Below are 26,894 nucleotides of genomic sequence, written 5' to 3'. Positions count from 1 at the left end.
GAGAAAGTAAAAAAGTTAATTTTATCGCAGCGTATTTTTAAATCATATTTTTACTGCAAAAAGGAATACTTGTATATTTAAAGGGACTTTATATTCTAAAGCATTGTCTGAGAAAACTTTGATTCTCAGCAAAGAAAAATACATAGTTTTCGAGAGAGCGTCGAAACTTTTCAAGACCGAATATTTATTTCAATCCGAACGGCGACATTGAGTTATGTTCACGGGTCCAACGTGAGTTATCTTTCGATCTTTACCGAAGATGACTAAAAAAATTTTTCGAGAGCGAGAACGTTTACGATGTTGCGACCCTCTTCACGGGAGAAGGATTCTCTAGATGAAATCTCGGGACGTGATCGAAACGCTTCCAAGGTTTCTTTTCACGATTTTGAAGAACTGTACACATATAGATACATATGGTACGATAAAACTCAACATCGATTGACAAAACCGATTCTAATTAATTTTCATACATAATAATTATTGGAATGCAAAATAAATTACGATCTGACAAAGTTTTCCACATTCTTAAAAAAAAATCAAATTCCTCCGATTGTGTACTTCTTAGGTAAGGTGTAAAGGGCAGGTAGAGCTTTATTTATCTTTCAGATTTCTCTTTCTCATCTCTTCTTTCTCTCTCTTTTTATCTCTCTCTTTCTTCATCTGTTTGCTGGTCATGCATAAAACATATCCTTCGCGCATTGCAACGATAGAACACGAATCTTCGGTCGATTTAAATATACCTGTTAATTAAGCTACAAACGTAAATACGCTAACAAGAAAAATAACGTTGTGTTTTCGCACGTTTTCATTTCTTAACCTTGTTTATAATCTTCTATGACGAAAGATTTTTTTTTAGAATCTGTATACAATTATTAATGCTACGCTCATTTTCTTAACAGTATTTAAGTCATCAAAATTCGTTAGTTGAAGCCGTTAATAATGAGGATGACTGATAGTTCTTGGCATTGGATAAAAACATTCCAACAACTCAAATGATGTGATCAAGAATGGCAGCACGTGTAAAATAAATTATGCAATAACTTTACGTAAGATTAGCGTTACATATATACATATATATATATATATACATAGAAATGTTTTTAATACTTCCTAAGATATAGCGTGTCTTTTCGAACAATTGATTTGTATTTCTCCCGACGCATGTATCATTATGTAGAAAAATGATGCGCTGTGACAGGATTATATCTCCCAACATATTTCCCACTGAGTTCCGCGAATTAATAATTACCAACATTTTCCCTTTTTTGCTGCAATCTAATCATAATTATGAGTATGACTGCACAAATATCAAATTAAGCATTAGAGGTATGTTGATTCAATTTTTTTTACTTTCGCTAAAATCTTGCTTTATTGAGATATGTGTGGTCCTGTCACATCTTTAACAATTCTTATTTGAGTTTGAGAGAGATAAATGTATCCAATTATATGTTACAATTGCATATCGTTATTATAAAAAATTACTAAATATTCTTAAGTAAAAAAGTTAAATTTTTTAAATATTTCCTATTTAATATAAAATATGTATCAAAGTGCAATATGTGTAGAATACTCTTTTATGACGCTTAAAAACTATGGGATAATTTTCAGTATTCATGTGTGTTCTCAAACTTATGTGCCTGAGAATTAGATATGTCCTTTGGTATATAGCCAAAACAAAAAAAAGAACCTACTTTTCCTTTTTAAAAGTGTCTATAAAATAACTCACAAACGTAACTGTTGTAAATATAAAAGTATAACAGCTATCCTATATAGCCTTTTCAAAACTCTTGCTTCCGTAGCTTTTACCCTTCTTTTATGTGATTATTCTGCCAAAACATCCGAAACAAACACGGAGAAAATTTTACATTAAATTTTACTATGCTGTCGCACCAACTGCGGACCATCAAAACGCACAAGTTTAAATGCTATAGTATTATAGTAAAATTACTATGTCCATAGAATTTAATGCTACGATCATAGCTCATAGCGTTCAATACTAGCATTAAAGTGAAGAGATATTGTAATTCGATTTAAAGAATAATCACGAGAAAAATATCCGTCAGATAGAAAAACATTCATAATTCTCACAAAAAAAAATTGCACATGTCTGGAAACTTGTATAATATCATCGCGATAAATAAAATTACTTTCAGTTAAAGAATAATTATTCACATATAAATTATCCGTCTATCTCTGTTATTCAAATAAATTTTCTCACTCAAAAAGTTTAAATCGAGAAAAAGATAACTCTAGTAATAACTATATTATTTTCCGGTCATGGATAATAAATATTTTACGCCCCCCCCTCTCTCTCTCTATCGCTCAGATTAGATTACGTCCACTGTATCCTATGGGAATTGGAATCATGATTCGAACGTCGCGTCTACGACTCGCGTGCACGGACACGCAGTTTCGCAGTCACTCGGGCGCGATGCAACGCAGGTATCCAGCAAGGTGGAGGTATCCGCCCATACGCGTCTTACGAAATCATGTGTCGTACGTCGACAGCCAGCACTAGTTGGTCGTGGTCGTGATCGTAATCAAGAGTCAAAGTCAAAGTCAAGGTCGGGATCGAGGCGAGGAGAGAAGCACTTATGCAACATCGCACGCGTTCGCTTGCAGCCGTTCGTGCAAACGTTTTACGGTCAGGTGGGGGGAATTGCTGCAGCCTCTGGACGGACTATGCCAGCTAATGCCGCACTAAACGGGGTACGGTGCAACTGTTACGTATCTCCCGACGAGGAAGTGTGCGAGCGGCGACGATCCGATATCGCAAATCGCGATTGCATCAAATTTGACAAATACATAGCCCATTATTTTTCGCGGTCTGTTTTTCTTTATTCAACACCAAGTATATCTTGTGACAAACACCTCTTACGACGGAAAAATATTCTGATTAAAAAAAATTTTTCTTTATTTTACAATTCTGAAGTATAAACGACTAGGTATGCAAAGACTTATATACGAATCGCTGACTGTTTCGGAACGACTGTTTAAAACAATAAAAGTTCGCAGGTAGAGATGGTTCGCGCGTCGAAATTTCTTCCAGAGCAAAACACTTGGTCTAACACTCGCGCAGCTACCTGCGTCAGACTGGATAAACTGCCAGACGGAATTGCTCAAAACCATTGGAGTCTCATTCGATCCAATTGGCTGTCATTGAGGTCGAACTAGGAATACAGGAATATAAATGCTTTATATTCCTAAAGGGATCCTTTCTTTATGTCCAGCAGCGTGCCAGCCCAGCGACCAGCGTGACACCGATCCAGAAACTATCTGAGACTAAGCTAATAAATTTTTTACGAAGTAGGTAAATAATGATAACGTAACCAAGGGATAGCTTCATCCGGAAGAACCGGTAATTTATGGGCGGTAATTCATCGGACCTATTCTTATGTCTTATTTTACCCAAATGCATATTAGGCATTCACGGGAGAGTCGGCGAGTCCGGTTTCCGGCATGTTTTCTCTTTTCGCACTTCCCCAAAATACGTGTGCACAGCACACATTCAGCAAACTCGAGACAATTTCGTAGTGCGAAATCTCCATTTCTCAAAAAGTATATACATTTTTATAACAAGTTTTAAAAAAATCCTTTGTCTACCCGGCAAGTCAGCCCTCGGATTAGCATTGTTTCGAATACCTTGGGCTAGAAGGACGCCGTTTTGGAGACCGAAGCGAGGTGAGTCGCGAAATCGCGGACGATCGCCGTTCCGGCGCGCTCGCGACGTTAATTTCGCCGTCGACGTGGAAATCGCTTTAGAGATAGAGAAGGTGAAGCACGGTCATGGGAAGAGAGAGACCGGCGAGGCGAGCGGCCGCGACTTCCTCCGCCGCGCCGGCGGAGCGCGCGCAAGAAGCGAGTCAAGTTCGCCGGCGGACACACTCGCACAACGAGCGCGCTCGCGTGTACAGACGTACACGTATACCTGCGTAACCGCCGCCGCGACGGGGACCAGGTAACAGCGTTCCCGTGTTACCGGTCCACGGCCGCCACGGTAATTTATTTAATGTAAGCGGTATACACCGTCGCACACGCGTCCACGCTCGCGCGCGCACTCACCGAGCTCCCGCACGTACGCAAAAGTTTCCTTCGTGGAGAGACCATGCGGCACAGTTATCGCGTAATGGGTCCGTGCTTTTCTCCAGCTTATACTTTTCTGCACGCTTTCAACGGATAAAATAAAAGTAAATGTAAATAGAGATTCGTAATTTGCGGAAAAGGAAGAAAGATTTGAGGAAAGGCAAAAATTAAAATATAATTTTAATTCTAATTTCATCGCCAGGCAGAGGCCGCAACCCAACAATAATATACAAGAGAAGATAAAGAAATAATAATTAATAATAAAGAGATCTCTTTAAATGCATGATGTTTATTGTTGTATCTCATTTTTGCAAGCATAAAGAATCTGATTATTATTGCGGATCGTCTCTTCCTCCTCTTCTTCTTCCTTCGCGGGAGGATCGAACGAATAGATTTCGGATTGCGCCGCGATCTCTTGATGACGATGCATTCGTTCGCGCGCGGGAGAGAACGCCGTAACCCCAAGAACCCGCGAAGGCGAGGCCGATGAATGCGCGGCGATGAACGGGAAGAAAGGCGAGACGCGTACACACGCTTCTGACCTCAAGAAACCGGCATGAGGGAACGACGAGGTGCGAGGCGAGGGAGAACGGGGAAGAGATCGAGGAGGAGGACTTGCCTTCGCGAGAGGAGGAGAAGCCCCCGACAACGGTCTGGCGTGGATCCAGCATACGTGCGCGAACCCGAGGACTCCGCGTGGTTTCTCCTCTTCGACCTTTTTTCCTCTCCACCGTGCACCGCGAGAATACGCGTTCGCAGGGCCGACGACGAGGCGTGATTCGTAAGAATACCAATCCCGAGACAAACAAGCGATGCGTATAAGATAAACCGAACGCTTGAACACACTCGAAGTCACGGATAACACACGTACCTAAATCAGCGATAACTCGGATGCTTAATAATAAGATTCGTTTATTTGCAGATTCACAAACTGAAAAAATACCTACATAAAATTATATATCTTACGGGATGTTTTTACGGATAGTTACGTTGTATATATATATATCATTCTATTCTCTATAGGAACCCTCGTACTGCGGATATCCCGTTTTTAATTATAACGAGATAATCCGAGTGTCCGGGTAATACCAGGAATATATGGCTACCTGGTGCGATACTCCGTATTATAAATAACTTTGTTGCGCATATAACTACGGATATAATATTTATTTTATATTTCACGGCAAACAATTTACCGGGTCTTGCTTGGGGCCCGGGGAATCCTAGCATCCTTCCTGCGCGAATACGTGAAGCCCGAAGCTTCTCAGGCTCCTTCCTTGGTGGATATTTTCCAATACGAGGTTATCAAATCTCGCGTGCGAAGGTTGCCGGGAAGAGCTAAGCGACAATATGTGATTACGTGCATGCATTCTCAAGGTGTAATCTGTAATCGAACGTCGACGTCGGCGTGCGTGTACGTATTATAACGTTATATTATTTCCTTTCTTCTTCAGCACCGACTCCAAAAACTTACGAATATACGATCCTGATCGTACGGGTATGACATGCGACACCCACATGAATATTCGCAATCGACGTTTAGCAGGAAATCCGCTTCATTATCATAAACACAAAAACTGAATCTTCAAACGCGCTTGTCGATCGATCGCGAGGACAAAGTCGCACCTCTCTCTGACGCATCAAGCGCTCGACGATGGAGAGCATAATTAGGACGTAATAAAGCCAGGCGCGCGAAGACTACACGATGAAATATGAAGAGAGGACGGGGGATGAGAGGCAGGAGATATGCCTGTCAGTTGAACCGTGCGATCGACCGTGCGGCGCTTCGGAAAATTACATCGTTACAAGGAACTTTGCGCGCACGCATGGAGCGCGAACGCGGTCTATACCTATACACGCGCGCGCGAGCGAGCGAAAAAGTTTCTCCTCTGTCCTCGCCCCCTTCCAACGGAAGAAGCCCTTAATTGGTCAAGCCACCACGCCAGCGCGGCGCGGGAAGTGTACGGGACCCAGAGACGTGTCTTCGGTCTTCGCGACGCGCACGCATACCGGCGCCGTGTGCATCGGCCGAGTCGGGAAACTCAAGCACGGATGCGCGCGTCGGGGCACAAGCGCATCATATCGTAATACAAAGAAACACAAAGAGCGTCTCGCGTGCTCCGAGCTCCGGAGCGTGCGACGTTGGAGCTTGGAGCGCGAATGTAATTCGTCGAACGGCGAAATCGTTTGATATTACATAACGTGGTAATGGAAAACATTATCGCGATAAACGGCTCTTACATCCATCTTCGGACGATAAATCGCGATGAACCGCTCTCTTTACGATCTTTCACGAACATGTCAATATCATCGAGATATACGTAGAATACATCGATTATATTTGAGAAATTACGCGCGAACATCGAACAGGAAAGGATTAATTATTTTCCTTCTGTCGCTCGAGTGTGTGGTACGGTACGATGAAGCGACTGGGCTCGAATAACGCGATTACCAGCACCAACTGTTACCTCATTAGGATTTATAAATCGCAGATTGATAACGTGACTAGAGGAAAGATCGTCGCGACTGCGACTTCCCTACGGTGAGTTCAATGCGGCGTTGCAATGCGGCGTCATGTGCGCGTATATCTCTGACGTGCCGGCGATATTATACGCGGACAACTGAACGCCGAGTACCGTAACACAGCAGTGTGAGCGATTTGAGGTAAGCCGGTGGAGCGCACCTGCTGTCTCTTCTTCGACGTCTTCTTTCCGTCTAGCGCGTCCGCCGTTTTCAACGCGCGAGTTACGTTAACGGTATACCGATCTTGCGACGGCATTACTCGGAAATCGCGTCCCGGCGAACCGGCCCGTAATCGTCTCCCAATTATACGCGTAAGAGCGAGCGCGGAATTTCGACTTTCTTGCGCCCCGCGTACAGAAACGGCAACTATAGAACAGATGCAACGTATTCTCACGGCGAATAACGTTTTCCCTGTGATTCTATAATAATTAGCTGTTATTACGAGCCATTGATCTCGGGTAAAAGACATTTACTTAGAGATCAAAAGTATAAAAATAAAAATAAAAATTAAGAACATTAATCCTTTATTTATATATAGATAGCAAAAATAGTATCAGATTAGGAGACGATCGAATCAAAGATATTTGAAAAATATCGTTCTTTTAGATAGTAAAGTCAGAATTCGATTACATGGCAAAAGCGATGAAAAGTAGTTGAGAAAAATCATGTTAATCAAGAACAATATAACTCTAAGTGCAAAGTTAAGTAATTTCAACTTCGCATTGAAATATCGGACGGAATTAAATCTCGACGGGGTCGAATTGTCGAAGAAAGTCTGATGGTCGTTTCATACGCGCGTTTCATCGCGATGCATCGCCGTCGGAAATGTTCGATGCCCCTTTCACCTCACGCGCTCGCGAGGAGGAGGACCTTTCCTCCGCTCCTTCCTTCCGACTCGGTCCCCGACCGGGTTGGAAGTGGCGCGGCAGAAAAAAATCTCTCCGAGATTACGTAAGACGGCACATGGCGAGTCAACTTTGAGAAGAAAGAAACGAGCGGGCACAGCAACGAGCAATGACCGGAACTAGCGAGGACAGTGGCATTGAACTCGAAGGAGAAGAAGACCAAGACACGTCAACGACGACGACAACGAAGACGACGACGACGAGAACGTGAACGCGGCGCGGCGTCGAAACGCGTCGCGGGGGAAGAGAGGAGAGATCGCCTTCCGAGACTAATGATAGTCTGGATTTTAGTGGCTCGTAGCATCAGCTGCAATACGTGTAATAACGATAATAATAATAATGATTGTAATAACGAGAGCCAACCCCGTGCGCCGTGCGCGAGACGGTCGGGTTCGCCCGAGTCTTTTCTCTTCGCTAGGATCAGGGAGGAGGGGAATCTAACATTATACGTAATTTCGCCGTTTAACTACCTGACGTAACCCGATGCGAGATCGAACGCCACAAAAAAATTACGTCCCGTCCACGGTGGATACGTCGTGCAAACCTTACGTCTCGAATGTGACAATTAAAAGCGTAGACTCTTCCAGTAATTGTCTATCTCAATACGAAAACCCGCAATGAGGGAAATAGAGTTAGTCGACCCCTTTTCTTCGATCGCTCGGCGACAATTATCGGTCGGCTCGGCCACCATGTCGAGACAAGGAATAGGAAGCCAGCGGGTACCAGCATGGCGGCCTGTGTTTCGCCTATTTGTTCTGCCCGGCAACGCGAAACGTCTGTGATTCTCTTTTTTTTTTCCAGGGAACCTTCGTTCTACACCGTTACGCACTTTCCTATCCGCGCATTCGGGAATTCCACGAACGGTTGAACTTCCTCCTTCTCCACCTCTCCTTCCTCCTTTCTCCTTCCTCGTTCAGGTCATCCGCGGCTATATCCCGCGGAATTTACGGCGGTTTTGTTGCACCGGTTTATCGCCGTTTTACTTCCGCGCGGTTTCCAGATGCTGTTTCGCATTCGTCTCGGAAAATTGCACGAAATTCCCTCCGATGGAGAACGGTTCGCGAACAAGAGCTACAAAAAAAAACGGATGCAATATCATCTGAAAGTTCGCACAACAGAAAATGCGAAGCGTACTGTTGTTTTACGTTGGTACCGATATCATTGATAGAATTATACGGGCTACGCGAAACTAACCCGCAAACATTCAACTGATTGGTAGGAAAATGTGAGCGAAACGATAATATTCCGTAGTTGAGAATTTATAGTATTGAGTTATATGTATAAACAATTAAAAAATTCAAAGCAATTGAAGTGAAATTGGCTAATAATTTCATACACGCCATGTTTCTTTATATCCTAGAACTTGTAAATTTTCATCCCACGTTCCATTATATATAGGCGCGTGCGGCGTGTGGATCAGTTATTAGAATATATACGTAAAAGAAAAAAGAGCAAGTCTCTGAGAAAATTCGATCCCGTTCGGAATGACCGGTTTCACTCTCAAACGTATCGGGCAAGCCGATACCGATCGTACGGTACACTAGAAAATCCGATCGTCAAGAAGTACGGCATGCCTCTTCAGGGTCAGGTTTATGTAGTAGGAGCGGAAGTGACGGCGCGGCGGAACGGGCTAACAACATAACAACATGCGAGCGTGACAGGAACGCGGGAAACGCTGGAGGGGACTCGGAGTGCCGGAACCCTAACCTGACGTAAGTTGACCTCCGCACCTGGATTCGCGATCGCGCGTTCGGCGTGGGGTATTTAACGGAACCGCGAAGAAAGTAAAGTAGAAGGCGCGCGCAGGTGGCCTTTGCCTCGCGATGGGAAAAATGCGCCCGGCGGACCTCGCCCACCTGCTGAATGACTGCCGAACCCGATGTCGGAAGCCGCAAACATTCACGTCGACCTCCGGAGAGATCGAGGTTATCGTCCTCCCCATGATAAAAGTGTCGCATATTATTTTATCTACCTTGTATAGGAGTATATAGCACGAAGGAAACGATGGATAGCGATCGACGGCCAGAATTCGATTATTAGGTCGATGCGAAAGATATTCTATTCGTTATATAAAGTTGAAAACAAAATTTCAACAAAGTCGAAGCAAAGTTGCTGTTGTTGGCTTCGGCATATTTTTTTTCTCTTCATCTAGGCAGAAACTTTTTAATTTCCTTTTTTCAAAGTACTCCGGTTTATTTGTTTATTTAATACAAAGCTTAGAAAAAAATGATAAACCTTCCGCCTATTAACTTAATAGAGTAAGTAAGAAAATAAGAATTATTATATGTGTATAGAAAATCAAGCGTTTCAGTTTCAATAATGAAAATGCAGTTGCATCATAATGTATAACGTCAGATATCTTGACGTAAGTTTCGAACTAGATTTTTAATTATTATTAGAATACGCATTAGATGACGCGCGAATATAATAACGTAAGAAGGGCTGCGATGACGTAGTCGCGCGAGAAGCAAAAACGCGTAGCAAGCGCGAGAAAGAACCACTTCGACTTCTCGTGCGTATGTCGTACGAGTGCTCTTCGATCTAATTTGCATTTGAATGTATAATTTGCAGCCAGCCGCTAGTGTAAACTATTTTACAAAAGCTTATGCTAATTCATCAATCGAGTACAGGATAGCTGGTGCCGTACGGCTGACTAAAAAAAAAAGATAAGCGATTGATTAACACAAATTTATAGAAGATTGTTCGTTATAGATCGCCGGAAGATTATTTATGCGGATAGCATACGTGTCGCGGGAATTTGAAAAATATATAAATAAACATAAAATTTTTGCGACGTAAGAAAAATCCGCGTGGAATATGAATATACATAAGCGGTTTACCTTGACCATGATAAACAGACAAGTTCTATACATATTATTAAAAAAATTCTAATATATGATTTTATATCTTCAACATTTTAAAACGTATTTTTGCGTATAAATAATTGGTATGCATCTTTTGCTATCCGCTATATCCGCTCGTATCCGCGATATTTAACGTATGCAGAATCGCATTGATTGCCGACGACAGCTCGCCACGCGCTTAACAGAATCTGCCACATTCCTCTCCACGCGTATACGACGTATTGTATATGCAATGCGGATTTGCTGATCGGTCATCATTCTGAGAACGCGTCTTCCGCGAGCGTGAAGTAAGTGTGACGAGGCATTGATGCAGATACACGTTGAGACATATATCATTGCCAATTAACCGCTCTAGTTCAATTTTTAACAAACCGATTGCCCCTTTTCTCTTATTTAATCTGACCACAAATGTCACTCTCAATCGAAAGAATTCTATACGTAAAGAGTTCTACGTGCGGGTCATAATATTAACAAATTATTCGCGTTAGTACATGATTCATCTGGTTCTATATTATTTACAATTTTAACTCAATTTATAGAAATCCCCAATGTTGGCGATGTATATTTCAGCATAAATATTGATTCTACCGTTTCATGATTTCGCGCTTCAACAGTCACATTCCAGAATAATGAGATTTCGAGTCACTCTCAATTCAAAGAATTCTGAATGACACACGCTTACGCAGAAAAGGAAGCGATCAATTTCATCTTGATGACGAAACCCTCACCGCGGTTGATCTACACTCGATTAATAGCAAGAAGGGTTAAAGGCATGCGTAATAAATTTTTCTTAGAAGAAAGTTGTAGAACAAGTCAGCGGTCATTTTTTAGAAGTCTCTTTAAATTCTGCTTTCGTTGTCTTGGACATTACGTTATCAACTTTGAATTTTAGAAAAAATTTAGAATTTTATTAAATTTATTGCCCGTTATAAATCTAGCGATATCAACCCGGTATCACAAAATTGTATATTAAAATAATTGACGGGAAAAAAGAGATGAGACGAGATAGAATATAGCTAAATATCTTGAGATTTTCGGTGCACGCATTTAGTAAACATATCAACTATGTTCTCGAAAGATTAACAACGAATTTTATTCCGTGAAAATACCAGGAGTTTAATCCTTTTTCTATTCTAAATCTCCTCAGGGAAGCACACCCTCGTAACTTTAACAGCGAAGCGTAGTAATCCGGTTGACCGAGCGACTGAATTACTTTAGAAAAACGAGTTCAACGACTTCTAAAACCAACAAACTTTGGACTTTCCTTGATGTCATTCTATAAAACCTCCGCGCTTCCGCTTCTTACTGGCAAATCTACTGCCGGGCTGGAATTCAGTGGGGCAGAGGAGGAGGGAGGTGAGACCGGCCGTGTGTGCGTTCGTGCGGGTTTACGTGCACGTTCGCTCGAGGGACAGAGCGAAAGAAAGAGAGAGAAGAATACAGGTGAGGCGAAAGAAAGGAGAGAGAGAGAGAGAGAGAGAGAGAGACAGAAGCGTATGGCCGCGCCGCGCCGGTGGACTCCCCGGGTTTCGCCAAGAAGACGTAACGGTAAATCCGCGGCCGCCGGCGTCCGATGAACCCACTCTCTCAGCCTCGCAAGGCCTGCCGCGCAGCCTTCTTCTTCTACTTCTTCTTCGGCCCGTGCGTACGTGTTACGCCTACACATGCACGTGCATGCGGCGAGGAGAAGAAGGGAAGCAAGGGGCACACCTATACACGCTGGCCTCCCCGTCGTCGAATTATTACCGAGCGAATAGTCATAGCGCTCTTCGCGATGGTACGCAACGGGCCGGTTGCTGGTGACGGCCCCGCTTCTCTGAGAGGGGTCTCGGGCACGGCGAACGGCAAGGGTGAAGAGGAGGACGACGAGAACGACGACGAGGACGACGACGACGACGAAGAAGACGTCGGGCTTCTCCGCCGAGAAGCAGAACACGCGATTGCGTCATCGTGGCATAAGAGAGCGATGAGATGCTCGGTGGAGGCTCGGTGGGATGCTTGTTCCTCGGGAATTGGGTCGCGCGTCCTCGGGAATCTCTCAAGTCTTCTCGGGTTTTCTTTCAGCGTTGCGCTCTCAATTCGCTTATTACGTATTATTATCTGCAAGACAGTGGATCCTAATAACGCATTAAGCGTAATTTATTTTTAAAAAAATTATATATCTGGTTTCAAACAAAATAAATTTATTTATCCGTAGTTGTATGCACGAGGCTCTCTGTTTCTCTCTCTCGACTTTCTACACAATAATCACTTTATACAATTAGTGCGTCGACCGATCACGAATGAGACAATGCGATCATTATGGAATCGGCACGCGAGATCGAAAGTAACTCGGCTTCTGTGGCGATAGCGGACGCGATCGCGTCAATGCGGGACATATGCACCCGTTGACCGGAGGTGAAAAGTGAACAACCCGGTGAGAAATTCTCGCGCGGCGAAATGGAGAACGGTTCGGCACCGATAAGCGCCGTAAGCGCTGCATCTCGCCGCGACTAAATTATATCGCATCCTCATATTAAACCCGTTACGATTGAACGCATTTGTAATGACGATTCACGAATTTCGTGAGCAGGTCTAGGAAACACTGCAATTCCAATTAAAATCTCACTTAGGATTTTCGTGAATAAAATCTAACTTGTTTTTATTATACCTAAACCCTTGTTGTTTCTCAAATGTATGAACATTTTAACAATTATCTGACTGGTAGGTACAAATAAACGATTTTCCAAGACTTATACTAACATGAAAGAAGAACAAAAGAGATGCGAAGAGCCAGTTGAAGGATTCGAGAGACCGGAGGACACACAAGAGAATTGCGTCACGCCCGTGAGAGGGAACGTGCGTATATACACGGTGTCTTGATATTATCAGGCGCGATTGTTCTTTTAACTTCCTCAGTCAATTTTAAATCGAGCTTTGTTCACAAAATTAATGATTGATAAAGCAAAACTTTTTAGCCAAAATCAAAATCATAATCTTCAATGGACTTTATTTTAATAGAACGTTACGCTCTAAAACTTTTGGTTATTGAAATATAATCAAATACAACAATATTTCATTAACTGCCACATTGTCCATATATTCGATGATTTTTTATGAAAAACTGTCAGAAAGCCAAACACGCGTTTGTATAATTTACTTTTTTTCGTCATAAAATATCATTGGACGATGAGACTTCTTATGGAAATTTGATGTCATTCGTATTTGAACCGCGTATGATGTGGCAGTCAACATGTTAAAAGATATTTTGCGTAGGAAACGTAATCTCCAACTATTCCATCTATGGAAGATCGCGATTAGGAGGACGTCCTGCGATTCTGGGACATCTTGTATGCGTGTATGAACGCCGGGCGAGATCAATTCCCGGACGATCGGATCGACGAAGTGCGTGGGGATCTCGCGCGCGTACTTCGCTCGCTCGCCCGGCTCGCGCGCCCCCGTTGACTCGTTGACTCACTGACTCCCGACGGGCTTACCGTTAACCAGCAAAAGTGAACCAAGTAAGTCGTGTCTCTGGTACTTGCGGTACCGATCGTATAAACCCGGGACAATAACGACGCGTGGACGTTTTAAAGCGCGGCATTGTCGGAACGCGCACGCGTTCCGATGCACGCCACCGACGAAAGCGCAAGCGGCGCGAGGACGCGCCGAAACGGGACCTATGCCGATGACGAATTCCTCCCGAGTCATCACCGTTTCGGCAGCTGAGCTGACGAAGGCTTCGTTCCGTAAGGATGATCGCCACGTCGCGTAGGTCGCGCGATATCTTATATCTCGCAACCTGTCACGCGTGCATATTCGCGTTAATTCATTATATTATTAGCACAATAAGACATATTGTACGCATGTCAAATGATAATTAAGTTGCAGAACAATAACTGCTACAGTCCGCAAATATTATATTATGTACTTGATTAAAAAGTAAATCAGAAATATATATAGTAACTGGCCAGTTATACTGACTGTATTCCGGCTTATTTTCCATTCGGATAGTATAAGTGTGTGAATAGCATAGCGTTAGATTGAGAAATCGGTAGTCAACGAATAGACTTCAATAGAATTATTCATGCAGTCACGCGACAGGCAGTAGGGCCAAGATGGCTCTACTGCTTCGAAATTAATTTCAGGTAATCGGTCTTTCACGTGCCTGAATTTTCCTTCGATTTTTTTGCGGGGTAAAAAACGCGCCATATGGCTACCGGGGAGAATAGAAGTGTGATTTATTCAACCCCCGTTTTTTATCTCTGAGAGACCAGTTGTATAGGAGTCTCTCGAATTTCTCTTTGACCGACGTCGAGGAAATGAACCGAAAATATCGCCCGATTTCCGATTCGCGACTCATCTTCCGGTGCCTCTCCTCCTGTCCGTTCGTAATGACATGTATACAATCACGACAGAAAAACGACGCAAGGTTCGACCAATAATCGGCTTATTATATCCCGCTTGCTTAAAATTACAACCGCCGCCGCCGCCGCCGCACACGAACAGTAAAACGCTCCGAAAGTGATATCCTGAAACGGATAATGACGAATCGCACCTGAGACGAGTGTAATATTCCGTGCCGGCGGGACTTATCGAAGATTAACGCGCGCGTCCGTTCGAAATTACAAACGTGCGGGATAATGGCGAGGGAGTCGCGTCGGAGTAATACTCATAAGGACAGAAACGGCGTCCTTCGCGGCGCGGCGAGGCGTGTCGATTACCGTAGGTAAATCGCGTGACAGCCTCGACGCCATTGAAGAGAACTGGCGGACCTTGACAGTGTGTGCCGGACTTGACGCTCTATACGGCGAATGTCAGTGAACCGCGGCCAGCGCAGGACGACGGACGAGCGAAAGAACGATCAAGGATACATTCTGCGCGGCCGAACATGGCGGTACTTCTTGATAACCAGTCCCCGTGATGCCGGGCCCCGATCGCCGCGGCGCGGCGTGCGATTTCATTTCAGGGCGGGCCGTACGCACCGTCGCAACCGATCGCGATGCACGCTGTTTTATAGATTCTTCTTTTCATACCCGAGGGTTTGTTTGCAATGCAGTTAAAAAAATTAAAAATAGCGTTTAAATCCTTTTTTTTATATCGATGGCAGTAGCGACAAAAGAAGTTTTAATTTCTGTAATAAGGAAGATTTCAAAAAATGTTTTCAAGTAATAATATATTAATGCGTCCAACTTTTATTTATTACACCCATAATTATCTTTAAAATTTTAGGGATAATTTATTATTATGCCGATTGTGGTTAATCCTTTTATAGCTTTTTTATTTCCAAAAAACTTGACAAAATCGTCGAAGACGACCGGAAGAATAACAACGAAGTAGGTACAACAACGAATTCCTTTTGAAATAATATTTTAACCGATACCTGAAAGTGTTAAATTCTTTTTTAATCTTTACTGACATAAATAAAATAAAATAAAATCTGTGAGAAAGCATAATTTAATAAAAGAAGAAAAATATTTTGGCTCGTGACGATGCTCGACAACGAGCACTTGCGAAAATATGATTGGGTATTGAACAATTCAACGAAGCGAGGAGAGATGATTTATTAGTGATAGAGGTCAAGAAAGGGTTTAAAAAGAGCGAATAGTCTAACCTGCCATGTCCAATGACGTCTATACGACAAGCGGATGATGACGTTCCGGGAATTCATGGGTCGATCCAAATCACATTTTCTCTTAACGCCTAAACAAATACGTCAAGGACCGTTGACATGCCTATTATTTTTATTACATGTCAAATGGCTAGAAAACCTTTTCGTCATATTTTCGCTACGTCGAATCGATCTACGATTTTATTTCCATGAAAATGTTGAGACATATTCTATTTGGAGTAAATAATTGATAATAAAGAACCTCTGAAAGAGAGAATTTAAATTTCAAAAGAAGGTATGCGATAGAGAATCATATTGTTTGGCTAATTTCAAATTTTAATCTCCGGGTTTTAATTTGAAAGTTTCGTTAGACATACATAACGTAAAAACGTACATACTGTTGAAATTTTAAGAAGTACAATAAACAATAACATTTCTCAATATTTTCGTTAAAGAAAAATATTGTTTTCAGATTAGAAAAAATTTTACAGTTAAAAGAATATTTGATAAACAAAGTCTTAAGAGAGACATCTTCTCTTTTACATCTTAATTTGGAAACATATAAATATAAAAAATTATCTTAGTGCAAGATTTTGTATAGCCTTCGTACAATTACTTTGAAAGCAATGTGACGTACACATTCACTTCTCCCATGTCACACGTAGCAATGGCCAGTTGCAACGTGTGGGAAAAAACCAAGAAATTAACTTCATTTGAAAGACGAAATATTGAAATTCCAACTGTGGTCAGGTGGACTCGAACCCGAGTCCTCGCGGTTACGAGTCTAACACCATTGCCACTAGACCTTAGTAGTGCGAGATATCTTAAAATAAAAAAAATAAAAATATTCGGTTAACTCGATTATTTTCGATTATCCGAATCTTTCGAGTATTCAACGTTTATCCCGAATTTGGATCGAATTCGATAAATCAATTCGATAAAATCCAGACCGAATATCAGGTATCCTTAAATCGACCAATGGCTTCACCTTTCGATAATTGTGATTTTCACCAGATTTCTTTTTAATGAGTATCGATATGATACTGACCTTAGCAATTAAGATTCTCACGTGTCGCAGTACAAATTAATAATCGTTAATATAATATTAAACAGAATGACATAAACATTTAATAAAAAGTAATTGATAATATAACATAAACATTCAAAAGAAATGTAAAAGACGTCCCAAGTAAAGAGTTGAAGAATTCCTCCCAAAAGCTGTCATCGTAAAAAACTAAAATGATAGGTTCTGTGACTATCGTTCCATATTTCAGGAAACAATGTCAGAAACGCATTGTCAGGAACAATAGAATACTCTATTCTTAAGTCTAAAATAAAATCACTTATATTTTATAACGCCCTGTTTAAAAAAGAAAGGGTTAGACGCTATATACTATTTCCGTCCATAAAAAACGAGACAACTCGGCAGTTCGAGCGTGACATAAAAAGACGGTGGTCTTAAAAAAACGACCGATATCTTTTTTAGCAGGCGGAACTTAAAAATCTTTTGCACTTTCATGTTTTAAAATTTGCCGCAGATCGTGCGGAAAATGATTTATAACATCGCGTGCTTTCGAATAGAGAATATAGGAACTACTGTTGTGTGTGTGTGTGTGTGTGTGTGTGTGTGTGTGTGTGTGTGTGTGTCGTGCGCGCGCGCGCGCAATATTTTGGGGCGTGTCTCTGCGAGCAGATTTTTTGACACGCCACATAAATTCAAACTATCCTGAAGGGCTGTAAACAGATTTATGTAAAAGAGATTGCCTAACGCTAAACATGGCCTCGAAAAAGATAGAATTTTTTCGACCTTCCTTTTCATAAAAATCGAAATACTGTTATGCTTGAATCTTTTCCTTTCTCATTAAGAAATGGCTCTACCTTCACAAACGGAATTTTTCACCAAGGAAGTGAGTGGTGAACTTATACGGATTTGTATAATACTGATTTAAATATTTATACTATTACGAGAGAGAGAGTTATAGATATTTTATATTTATTTATACTTAAAAATAATTTTTATTCGACTGCGTGCTACTCGACAATCGATAATCAAATACGAATCGTAATTCCGAGTGACGCAGTACTTTCTTCGAAGAACATTAATGAACGATTACTTCCTGCTGGCAAATGTTTGCTCGACAACGATATGCCGGAACAGGAGGGGGACTGATCGAAATTCAATCAATTCCGGTCGTGCAAGGACGGTGAAATGGTTTCCTCTCTTCGCGACGCTATTTTTCTTTGTCCTAAACCGATGAAAGAGAAAGGAAAGCTCGCAGGTGAAGGAAGACGGGCGAGGGCGGTGGATCTATTTTTCGCTATCCCTCTATAGATTCTTACGCGCTCGTATTAGGGGCCATCCATCCACCCATCGGTCCATCATCCTTCAGGAGCGTGGGAGAAACGGACAGGTGGGTCGATACATTCCCAAACGTATCCTGTATAGTGCGCTGAGTAGCACCTTACCCGTACATTCGATATTTCTGTTCCATATCCCGTCGACGCAGCTTGTGGGAAAACTTTTAACGGATCCAGAAAAGAAACAGGAAGTTTTCCAACGTTTCGCACTCACCCCTTTTTCGTGTCATAAACGCATAAACGTTGCAAGCATCTTTTGAGTTATCTCTTTACATTAGCTCTTTCAAAGACGATTTATCGATATGCGATCTTCTTATACATATATTTCACATAAATGAAATATATATGTTAAAGATACTTTTCGTATTTTGTCGCGTTAGCTATACAGTTATAAATATATGAAAAATATGGTGAGATACAAAATACAATGCGTTCTTTAAATACATTTTCATATTTACGTTACATATTTATAATTTTCCAAAAGTTTTGTAGCATAGAAATGCGAGAGCATGTCGATTATAATTCTTCGATTCTAACAGGTCTCGTGGAGAATGTTGCGGTTGATTAGAGCGCTACTGTTAATTATAGAAGCGACACTCGCGGGTATCTGCGAAACGATAGAAAAAATACATGATTTTTGCAGTGGACGGAACAATATCGTGCTCGCCTTTCTAAAAATACGCACGCGGCGCTCCGCGGACGGCCGCGGAATTCCGAATGACGAAATTAAATCCCGTTAGAAATTCCTGGAAGGCACCTTGCCCGACGCCGGCCGTGACGCAATTTTCAAGAATCACCGATTCATCTCGATGGGATTACGTTAGAGCAATGAGGAAAACCTCAATTTTCTTACCGGCGCGGCGTGTCGAGAAGAGAAACGTATAATTCACGAGAGTTTTAGATCAATGGGCGAGAAAGTGCAGAGGAGTTTTCACGAAACGAATAACCGGCATGCGGAGAGAGACTAAAAGAAAGTCGGAGATCTCTCAAAACGATTCCTACTTTTTGCAAGATTCTTTTTAGAACACGAGAAAAAATGAGCCATTTCGGACGTTCAGACACAATAATCAAACACACAACGATTTATCAGTAGTACAGATTACCGACTTCAATTAGATTCTGTTGAAATTAGTGACGACTTCTAATTAACATTACGATTTATCGTTAGTTTTCTTTCACGTCTGTGTGTTGAATCCTTTGCTTTTATTTGATAATATATTTCAAAAAGAGCTCGATACATTGTACATACATTTTTCGAAGAAAGTCAATAAATTCCACGGTATTTTTACACGATGACCGAGTAATTTAATCGTACATGATTACTGTTCGACACATTAGAATGTATTTCAATATTTTGTAAAAAATATCTACGCACGGTGTCAAAATAAAAAGATTATCCATGACCTATAGCCAAATTTCCATGTATCCTCTGCAGTCGTTACGGGAATTTCGTTCTCACGATATCGATCTAGTTCTCCTGCCTAAGGATCGACCCTATAGAAAACTTAGATTCACGGTTCAGAAAATGAACCCATTCAATATTCACAAACCGAGCCAATGGTTTTCAGTACCGAAGATACCCCTATCCAACGTGGCCCCTTTTCATCCGGTTTCCGACATGAAAAGAACCTCACACGGCGGGCAAAATTTTCCCTTTCGCGGAATAGAACCGATTGGTGTGAACTTGATTTATCCTATTCCATAGAGAGGTTGTTTTATAAACAGAAATCTGTCATGCCATGAAAAAGGCAGCGATACTTAGCGCTTATACACGCTCGTAAATGAACGTTATCGATAAAGTCACGATGTATATAACGACAGGATTGGATACAATTCTAAAAATAATACAATTCCATATTATAAGAGAAGAGATATTTTATCGAATTATCGGATATCATTATGAGTAATGAGAAAACTTAAAAACTTCGGTAATAAACCAGACAGTTAACGAGGCCTATTTTCGTTGTAAAGAATACGTTGAGATTGCTTTCAATTTGATTTCGTTCAGATTTAATGTAGAGCGCTGTTTAGGTCTTTAGGTGATCCCTACATTTTTCATTCTGCCGGATCGGATTAGACCGCATCGATAATGCGCGAAACGGAAATGCGTGCCGCACGAAAGGAGGCAACCGCGAAATCCTTCCTACACTCCGGTCCTTTTCCCATGACCTGGATATACCGAATAATAGAATATGTGTAGTGTACATCTACCTATAATATAATATTTCTCTTTATGTATAATACAATGAGTTTTATAACGTAATGCAAGAAATGTAATTTTTGGGGTAGCTAGAGGAACCGTTTGAATTAGGTTGCAAAGATATTTTTCACGATAATCCGACTGCTTCGAAACGTAAGAAAATATAGATTTATCGCGCTTGCTCGCGTTAATAATCCCAAAATAAAGAGTCCAGCGTGACACAAATGCGCGACGCCATGCGAGAGATACAACATGTCAACGTTATCACGATAAAACAAAAAAAAACGAATAGTACGGACACATTATAGTTACTTCCCGATTTGCAAATATAATGAGCGGCTAGCGACCGTCGGGCGTCGCTTCGCCAAACGGTTGTATCCTGACAAAGATGGATAATAAACGAATTAATTGGCGATTCGCCGGTACGGTGAATAAAGGATACCCTTTCGATTCGCTGTTAAGACAGATAGCCGAGACGACGGACTTTAAAAGTGGCAAAGGGAGTGAGGATCGAAGAGGAGGAAGAGGAGAGAAGAGAGAGAGAGGAGGGCAGGAGGCGGGAGGAAGAGAGAAAGATGCAGGGAGACAGAGAGGAGAGGAGAAAGAGACGTCGCGAGCGTCGGAGCGGCTGTCCTTGGATACTCGCAGATCGGCGGCCACCGGCAGTCAATGACCTAACAACGCTCTTGTATCCAGCGCCGCTTCGTTCGCTTCCTTCGCTTCGCTTCGCCTCGCCTCGCCTCGCCTCGCCTCGCTTGGCCTCGCCGCGCGTACCCCTGCCAGGTTCCCTCCAGCAGCAGCCGCAACAGCGACTACCTCGAGTTTTCTTCAACAAGCCAGTAGCTTTCGAAGAAAGTTATTAGCCGCAATCTCAGCAGCTAATTTATAGGCTTAATTTCTTATATTATACAATCGGATTTTCCTAGATTCTAGCAAAGTTTCAATGTTCTTACAACATCCGGCTTGAAATCATAAACGAAAAGTATTGTCATATGCCACAAGCATGGTCGAACGAAAAGATGCTGTCATGTATAATAATACGAGCGTGACTTTTATCGTAGAAGTTGTTCGGCTGTTTGTAAATCTCCCGGACTGTTCCGTTGATTCCTTTGAAAAACTTGAAATTATATCAGCGTTGTGTGAGACAACGCGTCACTTAACCCTTTGGACCAACGGCTTAACGTCTCCGTCCGAAAGACGGAGCCCAGTTTACTCCGCACAAGGGCCCTAAACTTGCACGGAAGGCGCAGGTTTCGGAAAAAACTTTCCATGGCTCTAGTGGACTCGAACCTGGTTCCTCAGATTACAAGTCGCAAAAATCGAAATAGTTTTCAAGCTGTTAGATCTATATTCAATCGCGTGTACTGTTAATTGATTTTGTCAACATTGACTGTTTTTAATCAATAATAACTTGGATTATAAAGAAAAATGATATGTCATGTCGCGAAATGCAAATGCTCAGCATAACTCGATTTCGTAATCATTGCATTACTTAATCATTCATTATGCTTAACATCTTATAATTGATATAATTATAGTTAATATACTATATATAATAAATCCATACTTTAAATGTAAAAAAATATTACACAAAAAATATAAATTAATTTTATATATTTTATATAAAATATAATGTTTTTAAAGACAAATACTATTCTTATTGTTACGATTAGTATCTAATTTTGCAGTAATTATTGTTGTCGAAATTCGCGTTTCAATTGGACGTCGTAAAAAAGTTTCTCTTTATCGTGAATAGGTTTTTGCACGGTAAAATTAAGTGTTTGAGTTTTTTATATTTATAGCTCTATTTTAAAGTCTAGATTGTACAAAAAAAAGTAACCGTATATATTGCAGAAAATAAATTACAAATTACACTCGTGACAAACTAAAAAGACTAAAACAAATATCTAGAAAGTATGTAAGTTGCATGTCTCTTACGTCCTAATACAATTCTATAAGAAAAATATGGGTCACGGATCAATTTACGGTAACTTTTGTCAAACATAAAGAAATGTTGCTTTCTCCAAAAGTGTAATTGTAAAAAGATTTCCTCAAGTGTATATTACGGGAGCGTGCCAGGAGTAAGTTTATGTTCGCGAAGGTGCGTCATACGTCGTATGTCCCGGTGTCTTCACTCCGTCCTTCTTATTATCGTAATGTGAATTACCATGCTTGCGCATGGAGTACTACAAAGTTGCGATCACAAATATGCCGATTGCCTTCAGGGACACGTTTACCCTCTATCCTGTTAGAGCGGGTAGGAATGCCGGTGCGAGACGCTCTCTCTCGTTGGCATCAGAATTCTCACGATGCCGCACCGCCGCGCCGCGTCGCACCGCGCCGCGCTGCCTCGAAGATCCCGATCATTCTCGGATCCATTAAAACGAGTCGGCGGCGAACGACAAAAGAACCCGCGGTCGTCCGTAGCGCGAAATACCATGCAATTTCGTGACGAGTCACTCGCCGATCCTTTTTCCCTCCCGCGTCCTTAGGCGAATATTACCGCTTGGCGGAGGTACGATAAGCAGTTTCCGTGCAAGTTACGTACTTGGTTCGGAATCACGCATCTCGCGATACTCTGTGACGATATAAGCTTAGTTTCTATATGTATGTAATCATTCGCTAATCGTTCGCACGGAAGCCGGTTATAACGAGATAAGACATTGCGAGGTAAATAAATGTGAAATTTCAAATCCAACGCGATACTCGAATATAAACGATCAACACCAATTATGCGTATCAATATTAATTACCGATTGAAAACGCAAGTAACTCAATCGTGCATCATTTTAAATGGTATGAATCCGAATTGAGAAACATTTCGATGGCAACGAAAGAATAATTTTCGCTACTTAGACATCGCGTCATTTTATTATTTTCCTTGATACATGATCGAGATGTATGCATGGGAGAAGAATCGACATCAGGCAAACTATAAAGAATACTATCCTTACGTTCCTAACACAGCTAACGTTTCCAGGATACGTCGATTATTTTATCGATAGCACAACAATGCGAAATTAGCTGGGGTGGCATTATCCTGGCATTATAGTAACAAAATATACGAATAGCAATATCGACGTAACATCGTCCAATTAATAAGTCGGCGGGGAATAGGCAGGAATAATCGCGGACTAAGTGGAAAATGGCGTCACGCAGGAGTTACACACTGGGGCTGTGGGGAAGGAACGAGCGAAAAGAGGAGGAAAAGAAGAAGGAAGACGAGAAGCGACCGGCAGAGGAATAGGACTGAAGGAGAAGAAAGAGAGGGGGCAGAGGAAGTGAAGCGAATTAGCGAAGGTATACGACCGAAAAGGAGGCCACGATCGTTCGAGTAAACAAGTGTCTTGGCCGCGGCTCGAGAGACCAGTTCCACCTTCCTTCTTCTTCTCCTCCTCCTCCTCCTCCTCTTCCACATCTTTATTCTCCTTGTCTTTTCCCCGAGTCCTGTCGCCGTAGCCTTTAACGCGTATGCGAGAAGTAATCAGTTCCAGAATTACACACCTTACCATTCCGGATATCGCGATGGCCGTTGATCGCGACGCGGAATTGTCGCGACACGGAATAAAAATTTTTGCTTTCGTGTTAATTATATTGAAACAATGCGGTATATATACGTATACCCGTGTATACCTCTCCACACACAGCAAATGCCCAAGTGCTATACGTGGTGGTGGAAAACCGAGCAGCAATATTTGGTTAGATGCTGGACTCGAACCCGAATCCTCATACAACCTCGGGCCGGATAGGCTTGCGAGATGTCAAACACCTATGTCCAGCATCGCATTCGATACCAATATCGAATTCACTTTATTCGATTTTTGCCGAGATTTTTGCTTTAGATTTTAAGAAAGTATACGTTATATTATTTATTTATAATTTACAATTAAAAAAAAATTAACTTTTTTATCTTTGTTGCTTTATTTGTATAATCGTATGAATTAACCGTCATTCAAAAAATTAAATAGGAACGCAAACGCAAAGTTTGATTTCGCGAAACATATCTTTTATCAGATGAAATCTCAAGAGAACTAAAAAAAAGTTTATATTAATCATCGAAGCATTTCGCCATTAGGTGATGTTTCACCTTGCGGGAAAAAATTGGAAATTTTGGAACTTGAAGAAATACGCCGCCCGCTACGCTACACCGCGACAAACGGAATTCACACAATGCACCGCGTCGCGCGGGTGTGGCATGCGGAGCAAACGCGTCTCACTGACTCACATGGCCGAGACCGACTCGAACGACCGGCCGTTCAATCTGATCGAGCGGTATCGGCATTCGGACGGCCGGTACGTAACGCACACACGTGTGCCGCATACACTGTACCGCGGAACACACGCACGCAGACATCCACATACTCGGTTTTTGCGCGCGTGACATTATACACATGCTCCGCGCTAACCCAGATTGTTTTCTTATGCGGTAATCACGCTGATATCGCGGAGCCTTGATCTTGAGAGAGAGAGAAGGAGAGATATCACGTTTGACGCGAATGACCGAGAAGCGAAATGCAGCTACACTGTGAGCTGCACAGCGGCACAGACTTTTCGTTTTTTTTTTTCATCCGTTCTTCACGCCGAGATTACTGCATTTCGTTCGTCGCCCACCGGTTTCTTCAACGGCGAGCACGATGAAGCGAAGGTCAAGTCTAGAGACCGAGGCGATCGGAAAACATCGAGGAACTGCTTTCTCGCGATTCTACGCGGCGAACGTCGACGTGCACGGTGGCCTTGACCGTTCTCCGCTGTATGTACGCGTGCGTGCGCGATACGTGAAATTGCACGCACACCCGTGTGTGTGAAATCGCGATTAGCATCCGGGTCCCGCGATCGGCCCAGTATCGTTAGAATTTATACGTCTGGTAAATGATATTACATCTTGCCGAGGAAAAAAATGCGAGATCAAATAAAAACGATAATCGTGGAAAACAGTATTTACATTGATCTTGAAAGTAATGCGCGCACGACGGGAAATTCCTACCGTAGTAAATACTTGAAGAAAGATATAAGCTATTCACCCACCAGTTTAACGATTTTTGAAATCAATTCAATAGTTTCTAAGATTACCCTAAACAATGGAACAAACAAACTTTTCCTTTTTATAATATAATAGTAAGGATTATATATACACATATACCAGGAAGTCGCGATTATCTTCATAAATATCGTAAATCGCAGCAAGCCATTTCTTGCTATCGCTCTATGATGCAATATTGCATAAATAACCACTCGATGTTTTGATTTACCGCTTCAATGTTGAATGCATAGCAGCTGTTAGATGAATCACAGACGATTTTTGCATTCGCGGTTGTCATACTATCAGCGTTGAGTCATTGTATTTTATAAAACTCAACATAAACTCAAATCTCGGTCAAAAAAATCTCGTTTCCTTATGCGACGCCTAGCATGCGAATCTTATTTTCAGATCGAGCAAGCGTAGCGCGGCGAACGGAAAAATGCATTATAAAGAAAAAAAAGGAATATACGTAACTTATCTGACGGTGGATAAGTACAGTTTCTCGCGTCCGGACAGGTAGCTTTGTCTTTTTTTTCCCATAATCGTGAAACGCGATTTCGATCACCAAGGGTGTACCAAATTCGTTGTTTCGTGCCCGCGCGAGTCGCTCCTTTGATAAGAAGTAGCACCGCCGGCTTGCCCCAGGCTTGCCTTAATGCATATCCATTCCGTGTCGCGACAATTCCGCGTTCCATTAGACATTAGCTAATTTTATATCTCCGTATTTTACACAAGGTTAAATAATAAGATACCGACTTCGAGCTTATACAAATGAGAAATTATCGCTCGGCGTATTAAAACTACATAATCTAAGCTGATACGACAGGATTTTAGCCGTTTGTGCCTGAGTAACATAGGCTATGTGCCATTGTGCTACAACCAAATTAAAAAAAATTTAAGAAGCTTATAAAGAGTAAGCTATAAGAATTTACAATAAAAAAATGGAGATTTAAATTGTAAGAACACAAATAAAGTTGTTTAAACATATCGGATACAGTTGCACGTCCTATTAAATTTTTTAAGCCTCAAAGTCATGTTAAACTACTGGACGAGGATTTCACTATTACGCCAAAATGCGAGATCAAGGAGAGAAGCAAAATGCTAAACGGGTTTTAAGGCGGAGTCCACGTCTTATTGAGAAGAAAATGAAATGGTCGAGATGGAAAAACAAACGGAAAAAGAACCATTAGTTGATGATAACCAAGCGGGCTTAAATAAATCTGATACATGTCTAGACGTCGCACAACTCGAAAAAGTTGTACGTGCCAAGGCAATAAAAAAAAAAAACGGAAAAAGAACCATCAGAGTTGTTTCCGATCTGCGTTACTCCACACAATCAGTCGTGAATGCG

The 26,894-nt window shown here is 41.8% G+C and overlaps 1 long non-coding RNA gene across 1 annotated transcript in view; it reads right to left on the bottom strand.

Moving 5' to 3' along the window:
* Positions 1–5,053: 5,053 nt before the first annotated feature.
* The window catches only part of LOC143907807 (uncharacterized), a 44,870-nt gene continuing 23,029 nt past the window's right edge, over positions 5,054–26,894 (bottom strand). Inside the window, exon 5 of the long non-coding RNA XR_013259971.1 lies at positions 5,054–8,582. This is a non-coding gene — a long non-coding RNA (uncharacterized LOC143907807). The remainder of the gene's footprint in view (positions 8,583–26,894) is intronic.

The sequence above is a fragment of the Temnothorax americanus genome, unplaced genomic scaffold (assembly GCF_048541705.1).
Source record: "Temnothorax americanus isolate GAGA-0224 unplaced genomic scaffold, ASM4854170v1 Scaffold9, whole genome shotgun sequence".
NCBI lineage: Eukaryota > Metazoa > Arthropoda > Insecta > Hymenoptera > Formicidae > Temnothorax > Temnothorax americanus.
Note: the sequence above shows the minus strand (reverse complement) of the source record. Positions and strands in the feature narration are given on the sequence as shown.